Consider the following 22,710-nt stretch of genomic DNA (forward strand, 5'->3'; position numbering starts at 1 on the left):
ATATTGCTGATCAGCAAGGAATTACTCTGAAGCCTGAAAAAGTTAATTAAATCACACATTCCTTGGAGGGTCCTGAGTCCTGGCTTCTTACTTTCAAAGAGGTTCCTTGCTCCCTGCTGAGCTGATGGGAAAAGTGACAACCTTCACTAAGCCTGAACTCAGTGAATGCCTACACTGAATGTAATACTGCATGAGTAATTGAGGATGGTACCAAGTTATAGCTCATTGTCCTTATGCACCTGAATCTTATAGTCTTATAAACTTTCCCAGGGGTTGGGTAGAAGGAAGACTTACTCAATTCAAGAGTGCATCATAGTAATAATACAAAGAAGGAAGAGAAGGAGAAAAATAAATATGGATTCTAAGTCTGGAGAAATTTTTAGGAAAAAAATATTCCTGAGGTCTGGGATAAACAAGGAGGTCTTCATTTACGAGTTGAAATTCCAAGAAGACATCAAAGAGAGGATGGGATTTGCATAGGACAAGGAATAGAAATCATGTTAGTCCCATAGTTCATGTATCCACCTTCTCCTCTCTGTATTCAATCTACAGATATTTATTGGATGCCTATTATGTACAGATCAGAAAACAGAGTCCACACTGTAGGGAATCAGCAATAAAATCTATCAAGAATGCAAAGAAGAAAAACTGTTATATGCTAGAATTAAAGAAGTACAAAGGTTTCTGAGAGCATAGAGAAAGAAGTAGACAGAAAACTTCTTGCAGAAGACTTAATATTGAATATCTAAGGTGAGAGGAACCATGTAACTGCAACTATGTTTATTTTAAATATAAATTAAAGAACCAAGGCACAATTGCAGAACTTATGTGGAGTCGAAGATAATGAGAAAATCTTGGTTTTATTTTTGCAGCAGTAATTTTTTTTAAGTGTTGAAACTTTGTTAACATTAACTTTAAAGAGGTTTGCACTTACAAGACACTAAGATACAGGAGTGCTACTTCATAAAGAAGTTACCTGTTTGGGTTTGGGCATTAGTTTAGAAGTTGTGGAGCTTTGACTTATTTTGGTTAAATACTTTAAGAAATCACAATCTTGATCCAGAACTGGTAAAAGTGTTGCTAAATTTGAAAGATGCCTCTTCGAGATTAGAGTCATATATTCAGGCATAGAATATTAGAAGATCCTTTACAGACAATACATTCTAGTCTGTTCTTACTAGGGGAAGAGCCCTAAACCACAGTTCCCATTCATCGAGGTTCAATGCATCAAGTACTTCTCGAAGTGCCCTTACATTTATTAGCTGATTAAATTTTTCTGACAACAGAATTATTGTTACTATTATTTTTATCATCATCATCATCCCATTTTTATGAATAAAGGAACTGGGCCAGAGAGTAGTTAAGCAGTTTTCTGAAAGACTTAACAGCTATTAGGTTGGTGCAAAAGGAATTGTGGTTTTGTCATTAGTAATTATTTTGCCATTACCTTGTCACTTTATTTTGCCATTACTAATGGCAAAAATCACAATGACTTTTGCACCAACCTAATGCTGATTTTGAGAGCCGGATCTGGAGTGTGGCGATACTGGAGCTAGTGCTTGAGTTCTACGTTGTTCTGCTGCAATGGCTCGGACTTGAAAGTAGAGAGGAGGGGAGGAGGAGCAAAAACACAGAGATCTCACCTTTGTGGCAGAGAGAGAAGAATGAGAATATTTAGAAGTTTAGCTGTGCATTAAGAAGGTATTAGCCTCTTTTTTGCATTTTCTAAAGAAACTTAAAATTAAGATGTGAATTGCTTCCAAATATAAATGTTAGACAATTGTATTCCTGAGAGACAAGACATGCGGAGTCCAAAGAATGAGTGAGAAGTTCAGCTTTTATGATTTATGTGTCCTGTAATTAGCTGCTCAGTAAGTGATTTCTAAACTTCAAGAAATATAGAGCCTCCAATGACTGACAACTGTTAAAGCATGTGTTCTTAAAAAGTTAAAATGTTACAATACAGTAAACACATTTAAAAGATTTCATTCAACTCATTAATGAATGATGAAAATACCAAGAGGTTAAAACTGGTTCAAATGAGAACGTGATTCGTGGAATGCATATTTTCTAACAGAGAAAGTTAATTTGCATTGCAATGAGCAGGAAACATTTGCATTGCTTCTAATTTCCCACAACTTAACTTCTACCCCTTTAAAATGGCCAAATAGCTAATAATGGCAAATCAATCACACATGCACACCTTCGTAGAATCAGACAATCCCTAGGAAGTGGCCTCAGGACAATGCCCAAATCTCCACTGAAAGGGCACCAAGTAGTCTCTCATGCCCACCTATTTCCAAGACCTGGAAAATTTTTCTGATACCATAAGTCTCTTAACAATTAAACTAAATTACAGGAAGAAAGGATAGGAAAAAACTAAACTAATATGAAGACTATCGCTATAGACCAGCACGTATATTATTGGGGGAAAAAAAGTATAACAACAAGTTTTATTTAAAATGTTGATCTTAAACCATTGTGTTCTACAATATTAAGTTGTTTTTGGATCTAGGACAACCTCTCTTCCCCCATGTAGCATCCAGCTCTGATTTTTTTTTTAAATCTCTCTTTTCTGTATCTACCCAGAGAAGACATTGTCAAAACATCAAGCTTTTCTATCATGTAAGTCCAGATAAAGAGGTAGGAGTGGATGTGAAAGGATTCCACTGAGGTTGGGATGAAAGAGAAAGAAGATCTAGAAACTTCAAGGAACTCTGCTACATAAATTTACCTGAATATTACACTACAAGATAAATCTGAGTGTCTAAGAGAATATCCTAATCTCACAGACATTTTAACATGTGTAAACCCTAGATTTGCTGGAATGAACTTCAGTCATGCATTTGAGAACCCCCACTTTAAATATTGTAAAAATGTCATAATAATTTCAGATAAAAGGTTTCCATTTTTCTCCTCAGGTTTATAAAACAGAATTAAAGACTCGTTTCTTCCTCTTTTTCATTTCAGCCAACAAGGTTTTAAGGCCTGAAGAGCAATTATGTTTATACTTTGCCATGTTTGGTTGAAAGTTTAAATTTGAAATAGAGTTGAGATTTATAGCACTTATATTCTGCTGCAGTGTAATTGTTATTCACTTTCTGGAAGCCAAACAGAATCTATATCATGTTTTTGTTTTTTTTAAAAAAAGCTTGATTCTATATTTCTTCATTCACACGAACTCCACACATAAGCCCATCTAGAAGGTTTATAAACAGCATTTAATGTATAATTCAAAGTTTATTCTTACTTTTAACTGCTTGGGTGGTTGAGAATAAGGTTGATTTTTTTTTTTTCTCTCTACGCTAAGAAAGTATTTTTCACAAAGGATTTTGTCCTATTTGAAATGGTGATGGAGAGCTTATTTTGTTTGGAATTGGCAGCTTTTCTCCAGAGGGGTTACATTTCTAAAGTTATATGGCCATCCAAAAAAGATGATTACACTAGTCCAACACTGGCTGATTAAATTCTACAAAATCAGGAAATGAGGGTATATCACCAAGTTTTTTTTTAAAAAGAAAAATATAAGTGTGCTGATTGCTTTTATGAAAAAGAAAAGAAAAAAACTAATCTAAAACTGAGGTTGCTTCTGTCAAAAAGGATGGTGCCATGGTTGGGGAGGAAGTGGAAGAGAAAGGAAACTTACTGCATTTTATGTAAGCCCTCACACTTACTATATATTTTTTTTAATTTGTTTGTTTGAGACAGAGTCTCTCCAAGTCACACAGGCAGTGCTGCGATTTCAGCTCACTGCAACTTCTGCCTCCCGGGTTCAAGCGATTCTGCTGCCTCAGCCTCCCAAGTAGCTGGGACTACAGGCACCTGCCACCATGCCCGGCCAATTCTTTTTGTAGTTTTAGTAGAGATGGGGTTTCACTATGTTGGCCAGGCTAGTCTTAAACTCCTGACCTTGTGATCTATCCATCTCGGTCTCCCCAAGTGCTGGGATTACAGACGTGAGCCACTGCACCCCGCCCTTCACACTTATTTTTAAAATTATATGTACACATTGATTTTATGTAATACTAGTAAGATTAGCATAATAACTACGTAAAAATAATGATGACAGGACTTCTACAAAATTAAGAACATTTTACTGTCATAGTAAGGGTATCATGATATTTCAGTGAGAACTTCAAGGTGCAAAAATAATAGAAATATTTCAAATAACCCAACTATAGAAAAACAAAAGTGTATATACATGTGTGTGTGATAAAATCTAGAGGCATACATAGCAGACTTCCAACACTCTATATATGAAAAGCAGGATGGGCAGAAGCAAAGGAGAAATTGAAGGATTTATTTAATAGTCTGTGATGTATGAGTATTTCCATAATGAGAATTGACACAAAGTTTTCATTATTTGCTGGGCCCCCTTCTTAGTAATTTGCATGTATTCATGCGTTTGCTTATGATTCACACAATAATGAGTTAATTTACAATTAATACAATAAAAAATATTACATTATAATCCCAGCACTTTGAGGGCTGAGGTGAGTGGATCACCTGAGGTCAGGAGTTTGCGACCAGCCTGGCCAACATGGTGAAACCCCGTCTCTACTAAAAATACAAAAAAAATTTAGCCAGGTGTGGTGATGTGTACCTGTAATCCCAGGTACTCGGGAGGCTGAGGCAGGAGAATTGCCTGAACCCAGGAGGCGGAGGTTGCAGTGAGCCGAGATCATGCCACTGCACTGCAGCCTGGACAACAGAGCAAGACTCTGTCTGGAAAAAAAAAAAATTACATATGGAACTTTTAAAGAAACATAAAGATCTCACCAAAATGTGGAAATTCTGTGAGGTTTTTTCCTTATTTTTTTTTTAATCCCTATGAGTTCCTTTTCAAATGTGTCTCCGTGCAGCTCTTGAGTTGCGTTAATGTTGAGTATTGACATTTGCAATTTAGAGCTTTTATCGTCTCGATGAAGGAAAGACAATTTTAAGAAATCGGCAGAAAGGGTTAAAGTTAAGTTGGTATTTCATGACTATTTTATTCTATTTCATTTGATGTTTAACTGATTCATCTAAACCAGTAGTTCTCAAAGTGTGGTCCCAATCTAGTAACATCAACGTCACCTCAAGAATTTGTTAAAGGACAAATAATTGTCGAGCTCCACTCCAGATCTACTGAATATTAAACTTTGGGAGCAGGGCCCAGCAATCTTGGCATGAACAAACTCTCTGTATGAATCTGATGCAGGCTCAAGTTTGAAAACCACTGATTTAGAACAAGAAACATAATGTATTTATACTCCCTTATGTTTTTCTATGAGAAATTACATCAATAAATAATAGGAAATAACAGTTTCTACTCCATAAAATTCCCCAGTGATTTATTTGTGGTTTATATTTCTATGCAAATAACTCCCAATGCTAAGATTTCTGTAATGCTTGTGCAGATGGCTTTTCTGTATCTGAAACAACCGTATCATAACAACCTCTTCCATTATCTATCTATTATCTATCTAAGAAAGAGAGGGTTAAATTATGCTCTTCTGGTATGCATTTTGAATTAGTAAACCATTTTTATTGACATGGCAAATAACATGTGACTGATGCAATCGTGTCTATTGAAAATCTTCAATTTTTAAGCAATGTGAAAATCACTGCAAAAACAGGTTACTTGCCATTCAAAGATTTCAGTGAAAAGTTTTAGGCAAAGATAATGTGGATCTTAGTATGAACTTACATTTCTCTTTTAAGGAAAACATGAACAGAATTATATCCAGCAATGTCCCATTTCTTTTTTTTTTTTTTTTTTTTTTTTTTTGAGACGGAGTCTCGCTCTGCCGCCCAGGCTGGAGTGCAGTGGCCGGATCTCAGCTCACTGCAAGCTCCGCCTCCCGGGTTCACGCCGTTCTCCTGCCTCAGCCTCCCGAGTAGCTGGGACTACAGGCGCCCGCCACCTCGCCCGGCTAAGTTTTTGTATTTTTAGTAGAGACGGGGTTTCACTGTGTTACCCAGGATGCAATGTCCCATTTCTTTATGTAGTTAAATGAATTCTCCTTGTTATTGTTTTGCTGCATGATAATTTAAGAAGTTGCCTCTGCTTTCTCTGTCTAAAACTATCATTTTTAAACTTTATTTTTAGTTGCTGCAACTTTCCTTTCATTATGTGTTTTGGAAGCTGTAGTGGGTTGAACAGGGTCCTGTAAATTTCATGTCTTCTTGGAGCTTTAGAATGTGGCCTTATTTGGAAACAGGGCCTTTGCTAATTAAAGTGAGTTCACACTGGGTAAGTGTGGATCCTAAATCTAAGACTGGTGTCTTTCTAAGAAGAGTAGAGGACACACAGAGAAGAAGGCCCTGCAAAAACAGTGACAGAGATTGGAAAGGTGCAACTAGGAACCAAAGAAAGTCAAAGATTGCCCGGATCGACCAGAAGCTAAGAGGCAGGGAAGAATTCTTCCCTACAGCCTTCAGAGGGAGCTTGGGCCCACCAACACCTTGATTTAGGATTCTGCACTCCATGACTATGAGTGAATAAACTTCTGTTGTTTTAAGCCACTAAGTTTGTTATAATTTGCTATGGCAGCCCTAGGAAGAAAATACAGATGCTGAACAAAGGTAATAATAAGAATACATTCTACAAAAAAGGAGCTTCCTGGACTCTGGAGCCATGTCTAGGAGTCTGGAAGTATCTCCAAGGAACTCTCGGGATTTCTCAGAAAACGACAGCTCCAGGAAAAGTGGGAACAAGGCCCTTGAGGTTTCATTCTTTGCTTTCAGCACGTCGGGCACTACTTTTCCAAAACCTTAACAAAACACTTGAAAAGAAAAAATGGTTTTTTTTTCTATTTTTACTTTCAAAGATAGAGTGCTTTGTTTCTCAAATCATTCTTAACTAAACACCAATTCCACAAGATTTTAACAGGAAGTCAATGAGAAAGAGAGAAAAAAAGTTTTTAAGATCCCATTTCATACGAATTCCCTCTCTCAGAGATTCTTATGCTCATTGAGGGCCTAAAGGATTCTGAGGAAGAAGCTAGTTTATCTTTGGCTAACATAGGTTATACACTTTTGGAGAAATAGGGAATGAAATTTGGGTAAACTCTGGAGAGTGGAAATGAGATTGGAGGTTAGATGACCACATTTCTAGCCCTAGCTTGCCACACATTACCATACAATCTGTTCTACTCAAAAACCTCTGTTTTCTTCTCTGAAGACAAGAGAATACCTTCTCTCTCCTTGTAAGATAATTGTAGAAAGTTAAGCAATCATAGTTACATTGCTTTACTTTATAAAGATGCTTGAATTCACTTACAATACCTAGGATCCAGAATATTGATAATATCTATATTACTTATCTAAGAAAGCTGATACGAAATAACTGATTTACATAAAATCACCTTGGAAAATAAAAGGAAATATTATATACATAGAAAATCAATTTACTATTTGATTTACTTGATTCTTCTAATTTATTGATCCTATGCTGGGAAGTTAAAAGAGTTTCTGTTTATAGATAATATAATTTAAAAATCATTCTATGCCTCCATTCCAATTCTGTATAAACTTGATGGCATGGCTGATAACATCTTTACCTGGTCAGTAATGTTTGTAGAAGTGGGGACTCTTAAAGTGTTATTTTGTTTCTTTGTTTCACGTCTTCCAAAGCATAGAAAAATGGGGGTATTTCCATTGTGTCTTAATTTTCATCCCTTTACATTTTATACTTTGTATTTTACCAAGTGTGTGTAACAGACTATTGGTTTTTAGACTAGGAATAATAGCTACATTTCTGTGTGTGGGGAATATGAATGAGCATGAAGCGCAAACAAATCAATAGAAATTCTGAAAAACATTGTAAATTCTCCATGTTTACATGCTTAATACAAATTATATATGTTTATATAATAAATCCTATAACTTAGGCAGGTGTATATACATATATACATGTAAATATTGTATATGTATGTGGGTGTGTGTATATATATATACAATGTTATTCTAGCCTACCATTTATCTATGAAAGAGAGATTGTTCACCACATCCTTCCTATCACATTATAAACTGAACATTAAACTAAAAGTATCTGACTCATAACAAGTGGACTGTAATTAAAGCAAAGTGATTTCTGCTAAGGATTTGACATGCCAATAAATTGATATTCAAACAGATTAAATATATACACATACATATATTGATCTAAGAGAATATTTAGTCTAATTATATTTGTTGATTGACAGACATTTCCCCAAAACAAATACAAGTCTCTATATCTGTTGAAAATATTGTGATGCTAATTAAAGCATGCACATGTACATACGTGCACACATACACAACCTACAAATGATTGAAAAAGTCTAAACAATGTGAAGGAAGTGATTTTACAAAGAGAAAGATCAACTGCCTACACAATTCAAATTTTCTAGTGAATTTTTAAATTTGTGGTTTACTTTATTCATTTTGGGATTACTTTTTACCTGAAAAATAAACTGAATATTTATTGCAGTTCTATACAGATCAGAGTTTAAAAAAAAAACACACAATATCCAGTTTCTAATGTTCTTTTTCATAATATATGCAAAAATTGACTTATTACTTGTCGCTTATAAAAATATACACTGCCTCTAATGTTGGGAATTTCATAAAACTCTATAAAATACTGCATGTCCATATGTGGACAATGTGTAAAATAGACTGGATATTTTGCCATGGTTTGCAGTATATATTTTGGAGCTCCATGCCAACTTTCCATTCTCTTTACCAAAGAAGTTGTCTAAATTGTTAATGCAGAATATTTTAAACGTAGAATTTTATCCAAATCTGTTTTCCCCTCATATACTTTTTAAAGGGGAAAAGTTCAGAATATTCCAATCAATTTATGCACTTGATTTAATTTATGCACCGAGGAAATCAAAACTGTATGTCATTTGACCATTTTACACTTGTTTCTAGTGAGATTACTAATAGGTTTATTATTGGATTTATAATCCAAATTAAAGTAAAGGGAGAAAATAGGTTATGGAAGACCAGTAATCATTGCAGTACTTTGTTTATTAAGGGCCAATTTTGTACACCTGGAAATTGAATTAGAAAGACTCAAATAAAATAGAGTCAAATAATTAACCCCTTCCTTCTTGTAAGGATAAATGGCAACAAGAGATTGGTAACCTAGAACTATTTTAAGGAACATGGACTGCTTTTTGAGGAACTGGTTGATGCCATCTTTCCAGAGTTGAATATTGGCCATGCAGAAATGATGGGCTAAAGGCTAAAAATGGATTTCCACCACTAGTTGCCATTCCAAATGAGATGCTCTGTTTCCAAAGAGTCTTCCATGGAAAGAAAAAGCAAGTTAGTGAAAATAAGAATTTCCATGTGTTTATGAAAGAACAACACGTTCTTTCCAGAGGATTGGTAAAACTCCCCTTCCTCACCAAACACTATGAACAAAATCAATGATCAAAATAGTGATTAAAAAGTGAAAAAAGAAATCAAGAATCACAACCAACACTGTGAACCTTATTGAAAGCTAGAATATCAGGCTTAGCTCTGTCTGAAATTTTAAATAAGCCCAGATTTTTTTTTTTTTTTAGATAACTTAAAGGTTTTGTGTTTATCTGTATTTTATTTTTGTTTTGTGTCCTCTGCTTAAAATAAAAGGAACATTCACATACTTTGAAAACAGCTGACACTTCTGCACAAATAGAGACTGCTATAATTTTAAAATCTCCTACGAGTGTTTGTGCTGCCCATTCTTAAGGACCCAGGGATTAGGATTGTTCTCTCCAGGAACACAAGTTCAAATCTTTCCATCATTTTCCATTAGATTTCAATCTCCCATCATTTCTGTTGATTACTTACCACTCTGAATAGGAGAAGAGCATTTAATTACACATCAGTAGAAATGCATGAGTTATAACTCCACCTTATTTTACTCAGTCATCTTTCAATAGCCCAGTTGCTTCCATTGGGTACTTAAACGACTTTAGAGAAAACAGTTTCCCTGTGAATTTCTTCTTAATTCTCCCTCATCTGTAGTCTACCTGGTAGGGTTAGTTGGTCTCTAGGGTTCCCTTCGCTTTCAGTTTCTGATCTAAGACATCTTGAAGATGGGAATGAACTCCCTAACAAAGCAGGAGTTGTCACCTTCTTTACACCACATCTACCCACTTCTAACTCCTTTGGGTGCCTTTCTTAAGATTTCAGATTCCACAAAGATAGTTCCTTGAGAGGTAACATAGCTCAATGGTTAAGGGAACCAAGTAAGGAACCAGGTTACTAAGACTGGAATCTTGTCTCTGCTACTTAATAGGTCTGTGACTCTGATTGATTACCTTACTTGTCATTGTCCCCATTTTCTCATTGTAAAATTGGAAGTGTTCACCTCATAAAGTTATGGTTAGGAATACGGTGTTAACCAACATAAAGTAGTTAAAGAAGTGCCTCCTGGAAAATGAGTGCTACGTAAGTGTTCTCAGTTGTAATCATTACCTCTTAATAACAGAAAAGAGGAAGTTGCAGATGGTAAACACATTTAATTTTGTCCCTAAAGTGCTATTCAATTTACTGGAACTTAATATTAAATCAGACTTTAAAAAAGAAAGTAGTAGTGATGAAATTGTCATAATTTGTAGATAATAGAGTTACTAGGAGAATTCAAAAGGCTTATATGTGAAGCCATTCCAAATACTAAAGCAATTGAAAAAGCAATAGATATATTTTTTTTTTGTAGAACAATATTAAAGGTTACAAAAGAAATCTCCTTCACAATGGAAGCAAATACAAAATACCTAGGAATAAATGTAACAAAAATTCATTTAATGAATGAAAATAAAACGTACTGAAAAATCAAATAGAAAAATTAAGCGAAAGATATTCGAGTGCAGGTTGGAAGCCATAATATTCTCAAGATGTCAGTTCTTCATATTTTGATATACTTCAGAGCAGTGCCAATAAATGTCCTCACCACTTAAAATATGTGAATTTTATATGTAAATTATTTTATATGTAAGAAATTCTTCCCAAGTTTTTACAACTGACAAAACGATTCTAAAATTTATCTAAAAGACTAGTAAATGAAAAATGCAACAAAGAAATAATTTGAGAGAAATTATTAAGTAATAAAATACTGTATGTTTGGACTCACAATGGATATTCAGTTTAATGGAAAAGAATGGATAGTCATTAATAGATACAACATGGCGGCCAGCCTTCAGGATGGTCCCCACATGCTCCTTGTCTCCTGGTATTTGTTCATGTTCTGGTTTCTTCTCCTCCCACTTGGAATAGTGCTGACCGTGTGAAAAATAGGATATTGCTGAAATGACCATGTGGCTTCTGGTGTTAGGCCATGAACGACATGACGGTTTTTGCCATGCTTTCTTCTGCATCACTTGCTGTATGCAGTAACGGGTAACTAATATACCCAGGTATACACAGTCATGCATTATTAATAACAGGAGAACATTCTGAGAAATGTGTTGGTAGACAGTTTTGTCATGTGAAGATCATAGAATGTACTTACACAAACCTAGATGATAAAGCCTACTGCACACCAAGGTTATATGATATAACCTATTGCTCCAAAGCTACAAACCTGTACAGCGTATTACTGTACTGAATACCATAAGCAATTGTAACACAATGGCACGTATCTGTATAGAAAAGGTACAGTAAACATATGGTATGACAATCTTATGGGACCACTGTAGTATATGCAGTCTGTTGTTCACCACAACATCATTATGTTGCATATTACTATATATGGGTTAATAATCATATGGATTGCACTTCAGTGGGAATAAAGAGGTTATCCATTAATTCTGTTTTACCGAAGACTAAATTACAGACCTGATATAGATAAAAATGATGAGAAGAAATATAAAACCACCAAAGTATTTGGGGAAAAAAAAGTAGAATTTATAACTTTGGGCTTGAGAGGGCTTTTATAAGCATTATATCCAAATGGATTTTAAAAAGGAATATACTGATAGACTTTGAATCATAAAATATAAAGTATTAATGCATTAAAGAATATAATAAAATGAAAAGAGAAAATTACATTTATATGGTAGACAGGCCAATTGTACATATCAATGTAAGTTCATAAATTTTTACAAAATAGCTAATGTAATGCAGTATTAAGTGAAAAAGGTAAAACATCAAGATCGATTGAAGTTTATCCCAAGAATGAATGGCTGATTTGCATTTGAAAATATCCTTTTGAAATTATGATTTCAACTCGGGCAAATCATGTAACCTCTTTAAACCTCATGCCCCTCAGTCCTACAATAAGAATAAAAGGTCCTGAAGGCACTAGTTCTAGTGTTTTATAGCATCTAGGATGACTATAGTTGACAGTAATAGATACCTTTAAATAGCTAGAAGATATTAAATGTTTCCACACAAAGAAATGATAAATATTTGAGATGATGGATATACTATTAATAATTACCCTGATCTGATCACAATACCTTGTATGTATCAAAACATAACTCGGTATGCCATAAACATACACAGTTATTATATGTCAATTAAAAACTTAAAAAAAAAGGTCATGGAAGAAAATTCTGATCTCAAACTAGGGAAAGAAGTTAAAATCTTAAACATGCTAGAGAATATAACCTATATCTTAAGAAGTAACAAGCTTACTAATGAAACATTAAAAATATTTCCTTTTTAATATGTAACAAAACAAAGATGTTTATAATTATCATTTTTATTTGACATTCTAGTTGGGGTTCTAACTAGGGTACTTAAGATAAAAAAAAAAAAGGCAGGTGCAGTGGCTAATGCCTGTAATCCCAGCACTTTGGGAGGCCGACGTGGGTGGGTCACATGAGGTCAGGAGTTCAAGACCAGCCTGGCCAACATGACAAAACCCCATCTCTACTAAAAATACAAAAATTAGCCGGTGTGGTGGTGCATGCCTGTAATCCCAGCTACTCAGGAGGCTGAGGCAAGAGAATTGCTTGAATCCAGGAGGCAGAGGTTGCAGTGAGTTGAGATGGCACCACTGCACTCCAGCCTGGGTGACAGAGCAAGATTCCATCTCAAAAAAACATAATAATAAAAAGAAAAGAAAAAAGAATGTCAATGATATAAAAATGAAAAGGAATAACATCTGCTATATTAACACATTCTATAATTGGCTATATAAAAGTATAGGAGAAACAGCATGGGAAAATTATGAAAAGAGACTTAAACAATTTTGCTGGATCTATATTTGACGAGAGAAATCAAATGCAGTTGTATACACCTGAGACAAACAGACCAAAAAAAATTAACTAAAGATATAATTCAGAGAATCAACAGTTATCTATGCCTAGATCCTACAAAAGCCCTTTAAGGGGAAATTTGTAAAACTAATACGCAGACATTAAAAGAGACCTAAATAAAGGGAGACAGTCTCACTGATAGAAGTATCAGTATTCTAATGATGTTTATTCAACCCAGTTTCTTCTATAGCTTCAGTGCAATTTTAATATAAATATCAGCAGTGTGTGAATTTTTATGATATGCTAACAATAATAAAATATGATTTTTAGTGTCAGAGAAAATGAACATATAAAACGTTCTTTTGACACTGCACTGTTATTTTTAGGAAGCAAGATTCTAAGAACATAAACAGCATATGGTTGTTAAAGAAGGTAGGAAATCTTCAGGTTTGCAAACTGCTGCAGCATTTCAAAGCAAATATCCATAGATTTAGAAACAGAAATTTCATTAGTTTCTAGGGATGCTATAATAAAGTACCACAAATCAGGTGCCTGAAACAACAAAAATGTATTTCATCACAAATCTGGAGACAAGAAGTCCAAGAGTAAGGTATCCTTGGGTTGTTTCTTCTACGTCTGGTCTCCTCAGCTTGTAGACACCGTTTACCCCTCCCTGTGTCTTCACTTGATCTTCTTTCTGTGTGTGCTTGTGTCCTGATCTCTTCTCAGAAAGACACAAAATATATCGAATTAAGGAATCATATGAACTCATTTTACCTTAATTATTTCTTTAAAGGCCCTGTTTCCAAATACAGTCATATTAAGAATTACAGGGTTTACGACTTCAACATATAAATTTGGGAGGGAACATGATTCCGCCAATAACAGAAATTAAATTGAAAGATTATTGCATTCAACTGAAAAGAGCACTATTTTTGTTTGAAGTCCTATGGATCAATTACTAACAAGAAGGACAACTTAATATTTTCCTTTAATCAAGATAAAGTGATAGAATACATAAATAGGAATTCTGAATTATATGCAAATCATGAAGCCACTTTCAGCTTATAAGACTCAACAAATTGTAGGATAACAAAGGAAATATATTACAAGGTGATTGCATGAATTCACAATAAAATTCACAATTTAAATTAAATTCAAACTTCCATAAAAATGATTTCTGTGAATAGTTAAATTTTTTAAGGAAGATTTTTCCTTGAGAATCATCAGCTCTAGATGCACTAAAATTGTCACAGCCTACAAAATACTTCTAACAGCTCCAGTAATAGTTACACTAGCAGAGAGATTCTTCTCAAAATTAAAAATTTTCAAAACATATTTGCAAACTTGCATTTTCTAAGAGCAAATAATGCCACTTTCAATCATATCAGTTGAAAATGTAGCTGCTAAGAGTATATACATTTTGAGGCACAAATATATTTGCAAACCAAAAACATTTTCTTAAGATACCACATTACAAAGTATTATTATTTAGTTTATTATATAAATTATGACCTCAAAATCACTTTTATGTAATTTACAAGTTTACATTGTTATGATATACTCATGTATCACTATTTTCCCTATTCATTTTGTAAGTTTATATATTTTAAAGAAAAAGTTTTATATTTTAATACCTCCAAAGCATTTTTTTCTCTGCTTTTTGATTAGGGGTCCTACATTTGCATTTTTCACTGGGCCCTGCAAATTATGTAGCTGGTCCTGCCTGGTAGATTTAGGACCATGTCAAGCCAAGAGGGGAGTTACTTTGGGATTTATCCTTAATGTTCTCTTTACAAGCACATGAGATAATTTAACCTTGAATGTTGGTAAATTAACATGACAAAAAGATTTATGCTTTCAGAGAAATACAGAATAAATCAGGGTGGAGATATTTACAAGTCAGAATTGTTTCTATGGTCTACACCACTAGCCTAATATAAAATATTACAATCTACACATAAGCAGAATGGGACATTTTTTAAAAAGGGAAAAAGAAACAAAATAAAATATTAAAATCTCTATAAAAAATACATCAGTTAGAACAACGAAAAATATTCAGCCTGAGAACACGGAAAAAATTGAGTCTTAGAAATATGGCGCGGTGGCTCACGCTTGCAATCCCAGCACTTTGGGAGGCCAAGGCGGGCGGATCACTAGGTCAGGAGATCAAGACCATCCTGGCTAACACGGTGAAACCCCGTCTCTACTAAAAATACAAAAAAAAAAAAGCAGGGCGTGGTGGCGGGCGCTTGTAGTCCCAGCTACTCGGGAGGCTGAGGCAGGAGAATGGTGTGAACCCAGGAGGCAGAGCTTGCAGTGAGCCGAGATTGCGCCACTGCACCCCAGCCTGGGCGACAGAGCAAGACTGTCTCAAAAAAAATAAAAAATAAAAAGATACATGAGCAGAGTGCATCCTTGCATGGTGCATTTGAGACAGAGTCTTAATCAAAGAGTTTTGTGCCTATTTTAGTTCCATTAAACAAGCTTTGGCTATTTGGCCCTCTAATTACTAAAAGGCCCTCTGATTACATTTTCCATTGGAATTATATTTAGGGACATAACATGCTAAATGCGCTTTACAGAATATTCCATTTTATGTAATCATTTGGTAGTTCTTTTTCTTATCAAATGAATAATTTGCCCAGACTGTGATAGACTGAACAGTATTTGCGCTTCAAGTAGCTAAACCTGAGGCTCACTTTCATCCTTGAAGCTATGTAAACCAAAAGAACTGACATAACATAATGAAATCCGCTACTATGAAAAGTACAAATTAGCTAAAATTTGTCAGTAACCTTTCCTTGCTTTTGCTATTTTTTGGGGTGGTACGCCTCTCCAGGCATCCAGTCCTCTCTTGTTAAACAATGGATCATTAAAACCTACCAGAGTGTTTTCTGACTCAGCCTGGGCATTGTCCTTTACTTGAGACCAGCGTTTCCTTGACATGATTGTAATTAGAATAAACTTGGAAGCTTCCAAATACAGGTTTCTAAACTACACCTTCCCTTCTGGATCTCGCAAGTTAGAATCCCCCAGAATTGTTCCTTTGAACAAATTACCAATTTAAATAGTATCATAAATCGGAACATAGGTGGTGTAGAGATTTGGATTATAAGCCACTGCTTTGTGTATTTCCATAATGCTTTTACATTTATCACAGCCTTTTTAGACTATATGCTATTTTGCTTTCTGCTCTCTTCCAGTTTTAATGTTTATTAAAAGTAATAGTTTAAGTAATGGAGCAGGTAAATAATATATAATGCATACGGTGCAGCTAGCTAATAGTGAAATCACTTTAAAATGAACAAGACCCACTGTGAATTAAAGACTCTCTGTGAAACAGAGTGATTAGGGATATATTAGCATGTGATCCCACCTGTTGAGCCTAAATATGTTTCCTAAAACTAATACAGCTAATCTTATATTAATATAACAATGATGATCATTATTCTTTCATTGCATATCTTCATTATTTATGGATTAAAAAGTCTCGAAGTAGATATAAAGTTGATAAACTGCAGAATTTGGCAAAAGTTATAAGCCTTGGGCCGGGCGCAATGGCTCACGCCTATAATCCCAGCACTTTGGGAGGCCAAGGTGGGCGGATCACCTGAGGCCAGGAGTTCGAGAACAGCCTGGCAGGTGAAACCCCGTCTCCACTAAAAAGACAAAAAGTAGTCGGGTGTGGTGGCACACAACTGTAGTCCCAGCTACTCAGGAGGCTGAAGCAGGAGAGTCACTTCAACCCAGGAAGTGGAAGTTGCGGTGAGCCCAGATTGCGCTACTGCACTCCAGCCTAGGAGACAAAGCAAGACTCCACCTTAAAAAAAAAAAAAAAAAATTATAAGCCTTGATTTGTCATGAGATCTGTAAGCCCAGGGATGAATCCTAAACTGTGAAGGAAAAGCTGCAGACAGGGGAAGTAAGTGGGCAGAACAGCAAAGATTGAAGGAGCAGATTGATAAGATCATTGCCTCTGGGAAGTTAGTGGGGAAAAATGGTCTTACGAAACTACCTGGAAAAAGTTATTACTTTTACTATTTAGTTTTCCATGCCATGATCCACTCAGTCCCTGCTGTATATAACCGGTGAAAAATTGCAATAACTTACAGGGCATCCGTGAAATTGAAGTGGCATCCAGTGATATCTGTCAGCTTTTAAATTCCCAAAGAACCCGACAGTAAATGTGAATATAAACCTCCCAGTAGTCTAAGTCTTCTTTAATAACATCCTCCAGTATGTTATTTTAGGTTGCCTAACCGAGACAGTGGGGTATAGAGGTTGAAAGGACAGCAAAAAATAGTAAAAATTAGAGTGGAAACAAATGGGAAATTATTGTTGGAATCATCAGGTCATGTACCTAACCCTTACAACACTAAAGAACCCTGGTACACACACTGGGGCCTGTAGGGGTATGGGGTGGGGAGAGGAAGCATTAGGAAAAACAGTGAATGCATGCTGGACTTAATATCTAGGTGATGAGTTGATAGGTTCAGCAAACCACCATGGCACACATTTATCTATATAACCTGCACATCCTGCACAAGTACCCCAAAACTAAAAATTAAAATTAAAGGAAAGATAAAAGAACCCAGGTAGTGATTTTTGGTTTTAGCACAATCATTTGACGTACTTATACAATAAAAATCAAATGAATATCTCACTGTCTGTTTCCGAGGAATCTTCTTGAGGAAGGTTACTCCAGCAGCACTCTGGTACTTGATTTATAAAGATACTATCGATTATGTTCCCACCCTTTCAAGTTGGGTGCTCAGAAATTTCATGCCACATGGTCATTAACACCACATTCTGCTGCTTGGTTCCAGGATTTAGTACGATCCCTCTCTATTCATTGCTCTGAACCAGACCAGGTGTCATATTAAGGACCTTAGAAATTTTATACTGCAGGAATCTCGCTCTCTCTTGCTCTCTCTTTCTTTTTTACACACATACACACACACACAAACACAATTCAAAATTGAGATATTCCAAGATGAACACTAATAAGTAATAGAGACATGATGCAAAGACACCTTAAGTGGAAGGGGATTTAAAAATGAGAGGATCAAAGAGGCAAGTGCATAAAAGAACTGGGTAGAGAGCTAGCAGGGGAGTGCATGAGTAGTCCTGCCACCAGATGTGGTTTCAGCAGCTGGATTTCACACATCCTTCTTTATGATATTACAGGACATTTCAATACCCAATGTGAAGAAAGTCTAAGATCATTTTCCAATCCAACCTTATTGGTTCCCATATGTACTACATCCATTTTCAACATCCAACGTATTATTTTCTGAAGAGCCTAGGAAAATGATTGTCCGGAGGATGGATGGAAAGAAAATTTGTTCTCCTATCTTTATAGTTCTCAGAATTGCTACTTATTTCAAAGATTGATCATCTATGTTTTGAGACCGCTGTTTACCAATGACAAACAAATATATTTTCCCCATTTTTCCTAACTCCAGTTGTTTAAACAGGCATATCATTTCCTCGTATATGTTGTGTCTTTAGTTAGTTTTGTAATAAACTTCCTGAATCATAGTGATAACCTGACTCATGACAAGAGAGAGTGTCTTTTATCAATGTGTTGAGGAATTTTAAAGTTAGAAAAATCAATTATTGTTGAAATAAAGAGACATTAATAGAAACTAGGACATGACTTATTTATGTCTTTATAATGCTTTGGTGGTAACAGATCACAAATTAAAATGTATAAATATTCTGCCTTTTAAAGATCTAAAACAAAGGAAATCTGATACCATCTTGGAAGTCATTCTGAAAGTGTACTTTTTCTTTTTCTTTTCTTTTTTTTTTTTGAGACAGGGTCTCACTCTGTTGCCCAGGCGGGAGTGCAGTGACGCTATCATGGTTCATTGCAGCCTTGACCTGCTGGGCTCAAGTGATCCTTCTGCCTCAGTCTCCTGGGTAGCTAGTACTACAAGCATACACCTCCATGCCAGGCTAATATTTTTTTAAATTTTTTGTAGAGATGGGACCTCACTGTGTTGCCCAAGCTGGTCTCAGACTCCTAGGATCAAGCAATCTTCCTGTATTGGCCTTCCTAAGTGATGGGATTACAGGTATGAGCCACTGTGCCCAGCCTTGAAGTATAAGTGCCTTTTAGAAATAAATGTAAATACATCTTATTTCTTGGGATTCTGTATAATGTCAACTAATATACACAACATAGATGCCTCTCAGGCCAATTTATAATATAAAATATTTTAGAATTCTTCAGGATTTGGATGAATAGGAATGAAGTGGAACTATCTGGGTAAGACAGAAAATTTTTTTTAAAAATCAAAGTTTAGGTAATGTTTAGGGACGTGTGTGTGTGTGTGTGTGTGTGTGTGTGTGTGTGTGTGTCTTCCTCTTTAGTGAGTCTCTATGCATTTTGCTTCCAGGACAAGAATCCAAACTCTAAGATTCCAGGGAAAGGTCTATTTAGGGGAATGTTTGGCCACTTCAATAAAAATAAAAGATAATTTCATAAAATAACACTTTTATATGAAATTACCACTGTAGATTTTCAGCTCAAAGAAGCTTAGATGAGCTGCCCAATGGTCTGCATTTTTCCCCATTTTTTTCTACATGAGGGTGGATGAGGAAAGGGTGGCCACTGGAATTATTTGGAACAGTAACTTGTCACAGGATTCTCTTTCCTTTCCTCTTCCTTTGCTGCCAACTATTTTTTTTTTTTTTTTTTTTTTTTAACTCCAGATTCTATCCACATCTAAAATCCCCAGTACCTCTGCTTTGTGACTTGCTATTCTGGAATTTTACCAACTGTTTGCCCCTCAACCATCGTGGAAGAATATCTTTATTTCTTTGAAGAATGAATAATGACTTATAGCTCATCCCTTTTCCCATTTCTTCCACATTCATTTTCATTTTGTTTATATAAAAAATGAAGTCCAGCTCTTTGGTGGACAGACAGAAAGACAGACATTGGTGTTCAAAAATCAAGACTGACCTTTTGAAATAAACCAGTCAGATCTTTGCACTGTGGAAAAACCATTTCCACAAAAGCAAGAGTGATTTTACAACGTGATGGCAAGACCAGAAGTCTAGCATTCCACTAAGGAAATTTTTTGTTGCTGTTGTTTCTAGTAAAATGTTTTTATTTCCTGTTTTTGATTTTTTTTAAAGAAAACATAATTTTCTCTTAAAATGAACGACTTGTGTGTAAATCGCTATTTGTGAACCAACAAAACACTAAAGCATGACAATGCAACTGAGGCTTTAACACGTGTGTTCACTTGAGAGTATCTTAATATATGCTCCTATAATAGAGCAGGTTTGTTTTGCCTTAAAGTTAGGTGGCAATGTATATCTAATGCTTAGGAGAGACCATGGTCCCTAAATTTCTGTCAACCATATACAATCATGTGTTTACTATATGTTCATGTTGTCGGTACTGACATTCTAAAGTGAAACTTCTAATATAATGTAAATGTATTTCTTTGTCATATAACCTCAGTATAGTGAAACCTAAATTCAGTGGGTTATTTAAATATTTTCTAACACTCATTAAAATAAACACGTAATCAAAAAGGCCCATCTATGCCTTTTTGGAAACGCTTGGTTAACACATGATGGGGGAAGTGAGGTTTTCTCTGTGAGCCGCCATTCTGATTTAGGCTCTCACGCCATTTTCCTTAGTACTAGGTACTCCCAAGGTTTTATGCATTTGAACACTTCTGACAACGTGTCTTAAAAATTATTGTCAGTGTTTTTCTTTCCAAGTGATTAAAGAGATGCCTTAACTGGCAAGAACAGATGCCCCACTGTTTTTTGACTATCTAGGCAGCTCTTTGTTTTTTGTTCTAATAGTCAAAGCAGAAAAAAAAATCCTGAAATATATCATGCTACTATTTATTTTAAAGAGAAGTGCTGTTTGAGGAAACGATACTTGTTTACATCAGATGGAAATCGTATTAGTACAGGCACGTTTTTAAATTCAAATTCTAAATACACCCTTGTCCAAAGGGTACAAAGGCCTGGTCATAAAAGCTGAGTTGGAACTGGACGGTCGTACAGCATTGCTTTTGTCTGACTTCCATTCTAATCTGTTGACTTTTAACATTGAATGAGAAACATTGTTTCCTGATAAGAGGAGAGAACATAAAAGGCTGGGAACACAATAAGGGCTAGCATTACTCACCCTGGAGAACAGGACTTCCAGGTGCTCTTGTCATTGTTGTTGTCATCGGTGAAGCGTTCAACTGATAGGCAGCTCCGATTCCTGAAACTTGTATCAGCTGAGGCTCAGGGAAAGAAAGTCTTAAAGACGAGAGAATAAGTAAATCAGAAAGGAAAAAAATAGAAAAGAAAATAAAAATTGGAAGAATACAATGAATAAGGAAAAGTCTCACCTTAAAGTACAGAATTGCAAGGCACCCTTTAAAAAGATGATACCAATCCAACCCAAAGCAACAGATTATTTTGGCTCTATTTCTAAAATCCTTAGGCTAAAAATGATTCTTGATGATGGTAATACAAATCTCGCAGGGCCATTGCTCTAAAGGACTATATCCTTCAGCATTTCATGAAACTCACAAATACTGTTGTGGATGATATTGGGGAAAATAAAATAGAAGCTTACATTAGAAAGAAAGACCTTGGACAAGCATGCAAAACAGGTGGTGTGTATCCTCCAACCCAGGCTATCAAACTCTGAAGAGCTGCTATTGATGGGTTCTCTTTTGGTCTGTCCTTCCTTTTTCCACTACTCCCCTACAACTTTGGAGCCTTTAGCTACATTCCGCAAGTCTGAGTCTCGTCGCTGCCATCCTTGTTTATGTGAGAAATAGTCGTTTTTATGAGATCTTCACTGTCCAATGGCACATATGTTCAGATTGTATGCCAGTCACTCTGTGCTTCCAAGTTACCAACTATTTGTAGATAATACATCTGATTCATAGTAGAGATGCTTCTTCATTTAATTTTAGTATTTTGGATGTCACATTTTAATCATGGAGGTATAAAGTTTTAAGATAAAAGGAATGCTTGGTTTTTTAAGATAAAGGGAATGCTTAGATTCAAAGTGAATGCTCAGATTTTAAGGTAAAAATCTCCTTGTTTCGCCAGTTACTTCAGCCATGTAGGAAGCTGGTTACAGACAAGAATGAGAGTCAAGCAGTTAAAAGTACAATTTCTACAGTCAGTGTTCAAGGGTTGAAGCTCTGCTTCACAATTTACTGGCCGAGACTTTGGTTAAGTTACTTACTTCATCTGTGAGTTGGAAATAACGATTGTAGTTGTTTCCTAGGATGCCTGTGAGTGTGTAATTGAGATAATAATGATAAAATACCTGGCAGATTTTCTAGCATGCCTGAACCGCTCACTCTGGCATGTAGTAAGCTAGTATCGTTTTGCTGATATTATTGTTCTTATGACACTACTGATGGAAGGAATGGTGCTGAGTAGCTGAGTGACCAGTTTATATGGTGGTGGCAATGAGGAAGGACCAAACCAGGTGTACTAGGCAGAGTTCTGGTAGGGAACAGATGACACAATGAATTAACTCAAAGGGCTAACC

The sequence above is a fragment of the Macaca mulatta genome, chromosome 16, assembly GCF_049350105.2.
Source record: "Macaca mulatta isolate MMU2019108-1 chromosome 16, T2T-MMU8v2.0, whole genome shotgun sequence".
NCBI lineage: Eukaryota > Metazoa > Chordata > Mammalia > Primates > Cercopithecidae > Macaca > Macaca mulatta.